The 12488-nt window shown below is 39.8% G+C and overlaps 4 non-coding genes across 4 annotated transcripts; 2 read left to right on the top strand and 2 right to left on the bottom strand.

Moving 5' to 3' along the window:
• The first annotated feature begins 6560 nt into the window (after positions 1 to 6560).
• On the top strand, positions 6561 to 6634 carry Trnan-guu (transfer RNA asparagine (anticodon GUU)). Its single transcript has one exon. It is a non-coding gene; the product is annotated as a tRNA-Asn (tRNA).
• Positions 6635 to 6917: 283 nt separating this feature from the next.
• Positions 6918 to 6990, bottom strand: Trnak-cuu (transfer RNA lysine (anticodon CUU)). Its single transcript has one exon. It is a non-coding gene; the product is annotated as a tRNA-Lys (tRNA).
• A 4257-nt stretch (positions 6991 to 11247) lies between these two features.
• Positions 11248 to 11319, top strand: Trnad-guc (transfer RNA aspartic acid (anticodon GUC)). Its single transcript has one exon. It is a non-coding gene; the product is annotated as a tRNA-Asp (tRNA).
• A 560-nt stretch (positions 11320 to 11879) lies between these two features.
• Positions 11880 to 11961, bottom strand: Trnas-gcu (transfer RNA serine (anticodon GCU)). Its single transcript has one exon. It is a non-coding gene; the product is annotated as a tRNA-Ser (tRNA).
• Between the last annotated feature and the right edge of the window lie 527 nt (positions 11962 to 12488).

The following is a 12488-nucleotide window of genomic DNA, read 5'->3' as shown; positions in this document are numbered from 1 at the left end:
TTACATGCGACCCTTTAAACAGTGTAACTTTATCCTAAGAAGTTTTTTTGTACAACGAAAAGTAACGGAGATATTTAGGTGTTCTGTTTCTTCGGACTTACTCTGCACATAAAAAGTTCTTTCAACAAAAAAAAATATACATGTCGAATTGAGTAACCTGCTCCTTTTCAAAGTCAGTTAAAAATCTCTTACAATAAAATTAATTTGATTCGTAAATACGTAAAAAAATTATTCAATACGGTAAATAAATTCCTATTCCATTAAATTATTTATACTTCGAGTAACGATTTCAGCGGAAAGTTCACGTCGATTTTCCGATTCCATTTCAATCGCGAAACCCTCCTAACAGCGCGTACTAGTTGGCTGAGGAAACCGAAGAAACGAGCGATTTTTTAAGCGCATTTCTACCGGCGCGAGCGTTCAGTTCAAGAGAGGAACGGGACCAGACGAAACGTCGACGGCATCGACCGTTCCCGATTCAATTAAACTCGAGTGTAACGCGATAATCGAACGTAACTTGCAATTCCATTTCCCACGAAAATCTCGTTTTGTCGAAAAAGGTTGCCGACAGCCGGTCGATTCGCCCTTCTGATTCGGCGCTCGACGTCACGAAACGAAAGAAATTCTCAAATAAAACATTGCACGATAAAAGGGCGAGCCGTTTGTCGTCGGAGAACTAGCCAAGAAAAAGAACGGAGACGACGATGATGAAGCAGAAGGGAATGGAAACCGGAAACGCCCTATGGTAGTAGGTGTCGAAGGTAGGGCTGGGCTGGCGTACCGCGACACACCCACGCGAAGCACGCGCGATTGCATGAAAAAAATATTCATCCACTGATGGCAGAGGACAGAGGTTAACGACCTTGCTGGAAAGAAGCGATGGAAAAAAAGAAATTAACAGATGCGACAATAATTTAATTACGAGCTGTTAGGTAGTGTTCGAGATTCGACCAACGGTCTCGTGTTTAGAGATTTCCCTCCCTCCTCGAGACAGGCAGCAAGATCGGAGAGATCGGGAGTGTGAGAGAGAGAGTAGAAGAATGTAGCGAAGAAACATGTTGAGTAAGGGAAATTGTAATCGAAAAGTGTAATGGAAATAAAGAGGCATCGAGGAGTGTAAAACAGAAAGGGTGACTTCTTTTTCTGGCGCAGGGTCCGAGAATACGCCCCTGGACGGAGGGGTGACGCTTCTTGGAAGTTTCGTGGACGCAGGAAGCGGTAATTGGTGACCGCGTTATCTTCGCGCGGTTTGAAGGAGCTCGGGACGTTTAACGGTCAATTGACTCTCCTCTGTCCTCCTCGTTTTTCCTTTCGCTTTGGAAGACCGGTTCGGATGTACTTGCGAGCGACGAAGGCGTTCGATGCGTCCGCTTGGGTCCTTGCACCTACCAGCCGCGACAAAACGGTGCCCTTTCGCTCGTCGGAACAATGTACGGTTCGTTTCATGGCTCGTTAACGCGGCCATAACACCGATTCGCGTCTACGTTTTGTCGCGCTCGGTTGATCGTCGTTTAACGCTCTGCTTTTGGACGAGAAAAGGAACTGAATCCCCACCACTTAGGGGTATACCCCTTTAGGGGTCCAGGATTTCGAGCTCCGAACAGCGTAACCCCGGGACCACACTGCGCGAACGCCGGTTCGCGTACATCGTTCGTGAACATGATAGCTAACCCTGTTATTCACCGGTTTTCGCCGTAGTGTGGACGGGAAATAGCAGAGTTCGCTAACAAATAACCCTCCTAATAGGCGTAAAATCGTAAAAGTAGCCCCGCTGGGTTAGGCGAAAACTGAGTTCGCGAACCAAATTCAGCGATCCACGAGATGGTGGATCCGGTGAACACGTTCGTGAAAAACTTCGCCTTTTTCCTCGTCCTTGTCCCTTTTCAAACCCTCGGAGCTTGGGCATTGCTATTCTTTCCAACTGTGGGGTTGGTCTTTATGACCACCCGCAAGAAAACTTCAAAGGCACATTTGAATTGTAATATACATTTATTGAATTACATAGGTACCATTTTGTTCCGCAACCTTTCCACCTTTTAAGGGATGTACATATTAGGTAGACCGAAAAGTAATGTCGTTTCTTTTACATTAAATTCAAACTTTCCAATAAATTTCTATCTTTAATTCATTATATAATCGCCCTCATTGTCAGCAGCCTTTCGTCACCTAGTGTGCAAATTTTCAATGCCAGAAAAATCAATGAGCTGATAAATGATAAACAAGTATTTAAGATGGCAAAGACGACATTACTTTCCAGTCCACCTAATATGTTATTTATTTTCAGCCATTTCGACATATTCAGACCTGCACCACCTATCAAAAATAAACATGGACTTTCCGGCAGGGATTCGAACCCTAACTCGTACCGGGTTCCGGTACTTCGTATTATAGAATAACCCATCTAACCAGGTATCACAAGACATCTGTAACCCGAGTAACCCGGTTAACCCGGTTCTATGCGCGTTATAATAATACAGTAAAGACCATAGTTATTACCATGCTTCTAAACGATAATCAATTTTATTTCAATATTGTCTGTTTTTTACTCTACTGTCCATGCGCGAGAAGAAGGTCATGCAAGTGGTTACATTTACTCGTATGTCTGTGTGTTCATATTTTGTATATATTTATCCCGTCTTTAACTTATGTCTGTTCATTGTACATTTATTATGCCAAATAATCGTTGAAGTTTAAAAAGAAAGTACAAATACCGTTTCTAACAACACTCTAAAATTAATCAATCCTACATTCATTATATACTCGTACATTTTAAACGGTCTAGTTTCATTTGATTTGAATATTGCCTGTGAGTTTACATATCTTTTGACTTGTCTGGATGTCTTCTTCTACTAGTAACCCACTCCGAGCAGGTTAACACGTTGATTAGATATTAAATATTATTTAGACTACTGAAATCTATGTAATCAAACATTTATCGTGCTATTTATTTTTGCAACTACATCAAAATTCATGAATTTCATTTAAATTCATCTCCATTGATGTCAACTTTTCAGAATAAATCTTTTTAGTTCTTGAGTGAAACCCATACATGGGTGACATGGCAATCCACGTGTTAACCCGCTCTTCCTACAATTCAAGAACCGTTCCTTCGTGGTCAGTATGGGTTACAGTAACCTTCCCTTCATTAACCGGGTTTGGGTTAGGGTTCAGCAGCGGTTCGAATCCCTGTTTTCCGGACAACCCAATACAAGTTCAGTCCCGAGATTGCGCATTTAAGAAGACTCTACTGTACACAGTAAATATCCTAACACCTCAATTAGCCGTTTGTCGGCGGTGGTGGCTTTGATTCTCTTCACCTTTCCCGAGAGTCCTCGGTGCAACCGAATTCCGTTTTTTTGTCGAGGAGAAAAGGGTTGCGAGTCCTTTACGAAGACCGCACCCTTGCGTATTTACTCCGTTCGAATCTTTTCGCAAACACCCTTCACCCACTCGCAAGCAACGCCCTCGAACGCAGCCACCGACTGTTCTCTTTTTTTCTCTCGCGACTAGTCATGCGTGTCTTCCTTCTTCCTTCGTTTCCTTTCTTACTTTCATGTGGGTAGGGCGTTTACGCAGTCCTCCAGGGTACGACCGGTGGCCCCCCCAACGCAACCAGTCGTATTCGCTTAAACGAGCATCGTCGGGTGTCGGGTAATTCACCGTGAAACTTGGAAGAGTTCCACGTGGTACATATCGCGCGGGTACTTCGAACTCGAGTGCTCGGTAACCTCTCCGGGGACGAATTTCGTTGAGTGGGAGAAATAAATGATTTAATGTTTTGTTAGAAACGAAGGTAATCTATCCGGGTTGATGTTGGATTTACTTAATGCTGCCCATTCGAACCGAAAATATTAAACTTACTCGGATCCGAGAAAATAACTTTATTCCAATACGAAATATCTTTGTCGACATACGTTTTTGCAAACGTTAGTATTTTCTTTCTATTAGTTTTACTGATATATGGCTTTTTTCGTGGTATTCTTCCATGGAAATCATTACTCCGCAGAACCCTACGACACAATTCGGGATGTACATCTTTCCCAAAACTATTTGCAACAATCGCTGCAAGTTTTGGTGCAGATGTACTCGGATCTTTCTTAATTTCACGTATAATCATTTTCTCCTCTCTGGACGTTAACTTCTTTGGACGTCCTGTACGTTTCTTGTTTGTAATATTTCCTTCAGTTTTCGACGTTTTTATTTGTATAATATACCGTAGGTTTACTTCGATTTAATAATTTACCAATTTCAAGATAAGATTTATTTTCATTATGCAACTTCGATATTAATTCACGTTCACATTTACTGGTTTCTGACTTTTTCGTGCTCACGATTAGAATAATTATAAAAGATTATACTCTACGAAATCTATATGAACTACACGATGTCTTGGAATCGACTACAGCGTAATGTTTACATTTCAATCGCCAGAAATACGCTTCTTGTCTAAGCGTTCGAATACTTTTGTGACGTGCGAAAACGATATGTTTATACTCAATGGCTTGTGAGTGCTGTTTGTGTTGACAGATTTTTTTTGTAATTTTACTTATACGTTCTCCAGATTCCTATGTGTCTTTGTTTATAATCTTATTTTGCAAACCTAAACCTAACGCGTGTATTTTATTTATTAACTATGTAGATTGGAGGCGTTCGAATACTTTCGTGAGTTACTGTATACGATAGGAAACACTGAAGCATACGGTTTAAACTCCGATCGCGTTTCTACTTCTGTTAAATTGTGTTGCGAAAAAGCTCGAAAGTTTTGGTGTGCCTTTTAAAGGTTTGTGTTGAATTATATACATTTACATTTGCGTTAAGCAAAAATAAATCTAGCGTTAAGAGGCACTGCCCTTTCTGTCTGTTAAAGTATCGGACTGACACCATCAGGTCTGAGGACTCTTGACTGTTTGTCGTCGAAGGCCAGGCCAATAAACAGAGCGCAGGCAGAATTTTCTATTCTTTAAGAGGACGTTAGAATTTCTCTTTCGCGTAGGCTTGGGCTTTTAGTTGGTTCTCGTTCGTTCTCTAAACGGTCAACACGTTCTTCCAAGCCGTCGGATAAAGTAGACGTTCAAAATAAAATAAAAAGACTGTTATTAATTCCACCCATTTCGGCGTAGAATAGAGATGATCGCTTGGATTGTACATTTTGAGAGAACGTTGTAGACAACAATTTTTCGTTTCCATTTAATTTTTAAAGATCATTTCAAGCTCATGTAATGTACATATCTGAACGTATTTTTACATCAGCTACACGATGCGATAAAAAGAATTATACATTTGTACACAAAAAAACATCGATAACCTTGTAAACTCCGAAAAAAATTACCCTAGAAAAAAGAAATTTTTTGCAATAGAATGGTTTTTTCAGACCATTCAAATAGCGTACAAAATATTTTTTGTACCCCCACAATTAAAAGAGATATTTAGGTGGCCTTACTTAGGTGGACCACCCTGTATATTCATATTGTAACAGTAATGGAGCAAAATGAATCGTGCACAGTTCAGTAATGTAACATAAAACATTAACTATCGCGCATGTATTAGTTATTAATAAAGCGAAAGAAACTTTTGGGACAACCTTATAATTTGGACAGTCACCGAAGAAAAAGAGTGGCAGAAATAACTGATTTAATTTATCCGGGTTGATAATGCCCCGAGGCATTTTCAGAATAGAGACGACCGCTTGGATTGTACATTTAATATTGTCGCGTTGAAACGTAACTGGAAACGTCGAAATCATCCAGACGTGGCCATTGTCGCGAGCAAACCCGTTTTACGTTGGAACGGCGAAGTAATTTGGACAGTCACCGAAGAAAAAGCAATTGTCGGTCTGGAAGTCCCGCGCAACCCTCGTTTCGAGTCGATTCCATTCGAGCGTCGCGTGCAAAATCGGACGGAACGTGCAATCGTCGGTCCGAAATCGATTTCGCTCGGTGCCGTCGAAATTCTATTGCGAGAAATCGCCACTCCGACCTAACGGTTCCTCGGCAAGTGGCACTCTGTTGCGGGTTCGCGCCGTTCTCGACCACGACCGCGTCCATAGCTCGTTATTTATCCTCAAAGGCTTCCACGAGCACCCTTTGTCCTCTGTTTTGCTTACAAACGAAACGATTGTTCTTTTATCCGCGGCGAACGTCTGTATATACGTGGCACGCTTGGAGAGCAGCGTCGTTTCGGTGAAAGTATCTCGAGGAGAGTTTCGTCTCTCTCGTTTTCTACGGTCGCAACGCCGAGGAAAATATTTTCGCGCGAACGAGGGATCCTCGATAAAGTCTTATCAGCTTCGAGACACTATTCGGCTACGCTATTCGGCTACGCTATTCGGCTCGAGTAATCGTTCCTATTACGTTATGTAAATGAATATTAAACATCGGGCGTAAAGATTAATTCCGTGCCTCTAGATGCAATCGTTGATGATTTATACGGTACGAAGATTAAGCTCGTTAGACGGCGCGTTTTAGCTGGTGTCCCGCGCGCTATCGTTATCTCTCGATTTGTTTGTTTAAGTTTCTTCGCCGAGAGAACAAATTTAGCGATAAAAGGACGACCAACAAGCCGCCTCCGTGGCGCAATCGGCTAGCGCGTTCGGCTGTTAACCGAAAGGTTGGTGGTTCGAGCCCACCCGGGGGCGAACTTTTTATAAACGACAATATTCACTTCAGAACCTGCAACGAGTTTCCATGCACTTCGCAAACGAATCGATTCTTCAGAAAAAGTTACACGTAAAACTGCGACGAAACGTACTTCCTTCACTTGCAACATTATTTTTTACCAAAAGTGAGTTATAACTAGATCGTAATTTTTTAACAATAATGCTTCGTTTTCTGTCGATAAACGTGAACGAATGCAAAAAAGACGCGGAAATAGATTTATTGATTCGATAAAGCGATTCAAAAAATGCAAAAAAAGTAAATCGCCCAACGTGGGGCTCGAACCCACGACCCTGAGATTAAGAGTCTCATGCTCTGCCGACTGAGCTAGCCGGGCACATGTGCATTCCGAACGCCATGATTGTTCAAGCCGGATTGTAAAATAGAAATATATTCGTATTTTATTACGTTACAAAATTGATTTTACGCTCCCCTTGCAAATACTAAGGCACCCTATGATGATCTATAATCGAGAGAACATCCATAAAATCTTCCTTTCGTGGACAAAAATATTTATTGTATTTTAAATATATTTGTTAAACTATTTCATCCGGGAAGCTCTACCTAGGACTAATTAATTCAGCAGCGAAAAGATCTATAAACTCTTCCTTTCACAAACAAAAATATTTATCGTATTACAAATAAGTGTAATAAGTATTCGTGCAGGAACCAATCCAAAATAAAACTTCGTATATTTATTTTATTAATAAATTTTACGGGGAGAAATAATTAACCATGCAGCACGATCATCGAATTCAAACTTTTAAATAATATGCAGACGATTCTCAACAATAGAAACGAATTTCTCAAACTATTAGATATACGAAGGAAATATGAAATAATGAATAAATTGTAATTGAATTGTAGATATCAACGTGGCCACTAATAACCATGTAGTTGATGTGATCTTAAACAAAGTAATTAAAAAACAAAAAGAAAAAATAATTAACCAACGTTCCTATGTATTTTTACAGTAGAATTTACTTAAATCAGAGTTGATTATTTTTAAGGTTAACCTCTTATGTATTTATTTCCTTATTAATTTTATTTTTAATCTGTTGCTGTACGAATACTTCTTACACCGACTGTATACTTGTTAGACTATTTCATTCTCGAAGCTCTACCTAGGACTAATTAATTCAGCAGCGAGAAGATCTATAAACTCTTCCTTTCGCGAACAAAAATATTTATCGTATTACAAATAAGTGTAATAAGTATTCGTGCAGGAACCAATCCAAAATAAAACTTCGTATATTTATTTTATTAATAAATTTTATGGGAAGAGATAATTAACCAACGTTCCTACGTATTTTTACAGTAGAATTTGCTTAAATCAGAGTTTATTAGTTTTAAGGTTAACCACTTATGTATTTATTTTCTTATTAATTTTATTTTTAATCTGTTGCTGTACGAATACTTCTTACACCGACTGTATACTTGCTAGACTATTTCATCCTCGAAGCTCTACTTAGGACTAATTAGTTTAGCAGTGAGAAGACCTATAAACTCCTCCTTAAAAATATTTATCGTATTAAAAATATACTTGTTAAACTATTTCATCGTGGAAGCTCTACCTAGGACTAATTAATTCAGCAGCGAGAAGACTTATCTCGTCGCTCGGCATAACCTAGCACTCGATAACGTACCCGTTATCCGAGACGCGTAAATACTACGTACCACTTACTACGTCTATCGTGAATATAAATTTGCATTCTGGGAAGAAAGTGACCGTCGCGTAAAAATAAAATGTCCTGCTTCGCGTAACGGATTGTCCTCGACTTAGTTTCCAAGATGGCATTACTGCGACGTAAGTGTGGCAAACTTTTAAAGCAATTTGCTTAGTTTACGAGGCTTTCTATCTAGCGGCAAGTTTGAACGAGTATGTTACCGAAGTGCTGGAAACCGTGGTCAATTTTTAACGATAAAGTAAGCGAAAACTTTAGTCGAGGGGACGAGCAGCGTTTCTCAGAAGAAAATGAGAAGCGTATCGCGCGTGTATTTGTAATAAACTAGTCGAGACTTTATGATGCTATTTAATTAAATGTCTGCAAATTATAATATTATAATCTAAAGTTTGCCGACATGTTTGTCTCGCTTCTGCCTTTGAACATTTTCTGAAGATGGAAACGCGACAAACATGTCGGCAAACTTCAGATTTGTTCGAAGCCTAGGGTCACCGAAGCCTTTTGCCCATCACTGATTATAATAATTGAACTATAACGATTTTCGTAAAGATTCATACCTTGATCGCAAGGATTCGAGGGAATAGTTTGAGAATCACTGATGTAGAGGATATTTTACGAACGGAGATACAAAAGAAACTTACGTTACGGTCCTGTGCTTCTCTTCCTAGGTGCAAGTTCACTCGATACATATTTCTCGCGCGAGATTGTGTCACGAGCTTCGAATAGACGGTTCCTGCATGGAGTCGCCTTGAAATCGTTCAAAAGTTAACCCTCGAGCGAAGGACCCTCGTTCGTCGATGACCCATTCCTTTCGACTGTTTTTACTTTTATCTCGCAGAGGTCGAGTCACGTGTTTACATTGTAGTTCGAGCAAGGCACTTCACTCCCCAGTCACCGCTTCACCCCCGTCACTCGCGTCGCTTGTCTCCAGACCGATCGGTCTGTGTTTTCGAAGAATAAATTCTCTCAGCAGTTTATACCGTAGCATCGTGGCGGAAGGACGATTTCGGACGTTCAGTGAATATGTCGTCGATTTTCCAATCGTTGCTCGGTAATCGAAGTGTATCGCTTTCTTGAACGCCTCAGTCAAATGTACAGTCGGAAAACAACGAAAGACAAAAGTAACTGTAATCGCGAAACAGTGGGGGAACAGTGAAAAAAAATATGACGCGAAGCCTGATAAATGTTACTAACTAAAAACAGTGGAGTGTTATTAATCATGAATTTTTCACGAATGCTATTTGTCTTTTATATTTTCGTACGTCTTAATTTAAGACTCTTAAATGCTTAAATTTTCTAGTCTAGAAATTCGCCTTCATCGAATTCATGTAGAAGTTTTCATGTAGCTTGTACGATTCGTCAGATTTAACCGCGGTTGATCGCGTATGGATTGTCGTGCGGTTGGTAGCAGTTGGTAGTGCGAAGGAAAGAATTACGATTCGCGCGGAGTCGGCGTCGTCGCGTAGTTCGAAAGTTCGAAAGTCTTTGGTGCACAACCACCGTACGGTTTTTCGGCCAGAAAAAGGTAAAGGTTGACGTCGTAAATTCCGAACGTCGAATGTATTCGCGCGTACACCCCCAGGCAACACTGTAAAACTTTTCTGACCAGTTTCTAACTGACCACGCGAACGTGCGCACGTACAGCTTCGCTTCCATTCTCGGTAAATTTGCGCGAATGTTACTATTTGTGCGATTGTTACAGTTTGGTCGATTTTGATTTTAATTTTAAAACGAACATGTGGCAAGACGCGTAGTATTCTTTATTTAGTGCAACAAATGGAAGACGCAGATGAAGAAAAGTTCGAAACACAAGTGTGCGAACTAGTGGTAGCGAACGAGAAAGAAAATGGCTACGGTTGATCGTCCATTCCCGCGGAAAAGATCCGTCCTCTCTCTCTCTCTCCTTCAACATGGCGTCGAATGCTGAAACGAGACGCAGCTAGTGTTCTTCGTCTGTCTTCCTTCGAGGTAAGCCTTATGTGATATTCTATTTTATATATATACGTTTTCTATGTACACATAAGCAATTAATATATATCAATCATAAGATCATATAGGGTGTACACGGTAAAGCAGAGATAAACTTTTCAAATATTCGAACGCCCATTAAGTATTTGTATTGCAAAATGATTAATGTTTCGTATATATAGTAAAGATAAGATACGGGTTGGTTGATGTTGAGGTCACGATCGATCGTTAACGTCACAACGCCTTGATAAATCTTCAAGCTTTCAGCGAATCAATGAAATCTTGAAGAGCCGAAACTTTTCGTTGATTCTTGTTTTCTAGAATGCATTTAATACGATTCGACAGTTACTTTGATGCATCGCGGAAAGCAAAAATTATCGAAAAGTTTCGTACTCGAGACTCGTTAAAAGTTTCGCGATTCATCGAGACTTCGAGACCGATTAATACTTTCAAGATCGACGAAAACTTTCAAGACTGAAAGAACAATCAGGATTTGAAGACGAATTCGGTCTTCGAAGCCGACCTGGACGGCCAGGATTTTTCCGTTATCGAATTATGTGCGAGACGATTTGAAACTTCGCAGTCTTGGGAGTTTCTCGAAAGGTCTCGTAGAAAGTCTAGGAAGCGAAGGCAATAGAGTCCTTGAGTGCCAGATGTCAACAGTTCAGGGCTAACTCTAGAGTGATCTTTTTCGGGCGTTAAAACTTTGATGCCTCGAGGCGTCCAAGTGCACCTTTTCAAGTGGATCGAAGTAGATCGTTATGTTATGATCTCTTTACGACGTATGACGAGTACTGGCGATTATAGAATGGCCTTTGAAGTTTTTCTTATTAAATTCTATTTATTAATTCTAAATAGAAACATTTTTTTTTCTTTAATGTAATTTTATGATTAAGTATAGGAACAAGTGCACGATTAATTTATAAAGCACTCTCAATAATTCCTCGGTAGTATAGTGGTCAGTATCCCCGCCTGTCACGCGGGAGACCGGGGTTCGATTCCCCGCCGGGGAGGATTAATTTTTGTCTTATTTTTATTTGTTACTTAAATTTTTCCTACCCGTACTGACCACAATTTCAAAATACTCGCATAGTTTTTTGCCCCGTGCGTTTTCCTGGGCGTTACAAAGAGCGTTACGCGGCAGACCAGGGTTCGATTGCCTGTCGACAAGCTTTTTACGTTTCTATTTTTTTTTTTTTATCAACATTTTCGATTACTCGACCATTGTTTCACTTTGCCTTTAATATTTGCTATCGTGGTATACCCTTTATTCTCTTTTTTTAATATTAATTTTTAACTTGTAGATTAAATTCTTCCTCTACACCGATTTATAGTTTATTATTCGCATTACGGGGCTCTCTTTCGTTTCGATCTGTAAGATTAAGATAGAATTCAAAGACTCCCTTTTCTTTTAGTACGTTTAAGGATATTGTCGATTTATCACGCATTTTGCGGGAATTTAAATATTATGCGAGGCAAAACTGCGAGCTAAATTTTTCTTTTCGTATTATTTCTGCTTCGAGTTCTGTATAGACGATCGAGTTTAATAAAATTTCCCCCAAAAAAATTTGATCGACGAGGATGGGATTCGAACCCACGCGTGCAGAGCACATTGGATTAGCAGTCCAACGCCTTAACCACTCGGCCACCTCGTCTTCGTGTGAATTTTGACTCTAATATAGAATCATAAACCGAGTTGCAAATTTTTCAAGCAAACTGCTATTTGACAAAGCGTTCGAAATACATTGATCACGGGGAATGTTTAGTAATCGACTATTGCAACGAAAATAGACGGTCTGCGATAGGGTTGTTGCGATAGATAGTCTTTTATTCGAGGGTAGGGTACGTTTAAGGGGAAATATACGTATGGTATTTTATCGCGTTGAAAGATATCTTTAGGACGAGGAGTAATAATATTCATACTCTCAACATTTCAGTCATTATTAGACTGCGGATCTTTACGCAAAATAAAATCTTCGCGCCTACAAAAATTTAACCTAAATAGGAATTTATTTTATTCTGCAAATATTGTAACATGAACTTTACCTTCAAACTTTTTTTATATTGCATATTGTTTGCATTTTTATTGCACATTCAAATTTCCTATAAACGCCCAGTCTACTCATTCATTTTACGAGAATTTAGTTTTCAATGAAAAATTCACAAAAATCCAGAGCATTGG

This window comes from Hylaeus volcanicus, chromosome 5 (assembly GCF_026283585.1).
Source record: "Hylaeus volcanicus isolate JK05 chromosome 5, UHH_iyHylVolc1.0_haploid, whole genome shotgun sequence".
NCBI lineage: Eukaryota > Metazoa > Arthropoda > Insecta > Hymenoptera > Colletidae > Hylaeus > Hylaeus volcanicus.
This window is presented reverse-complemented; position numbering and strand designations above follow the sequence as displayed.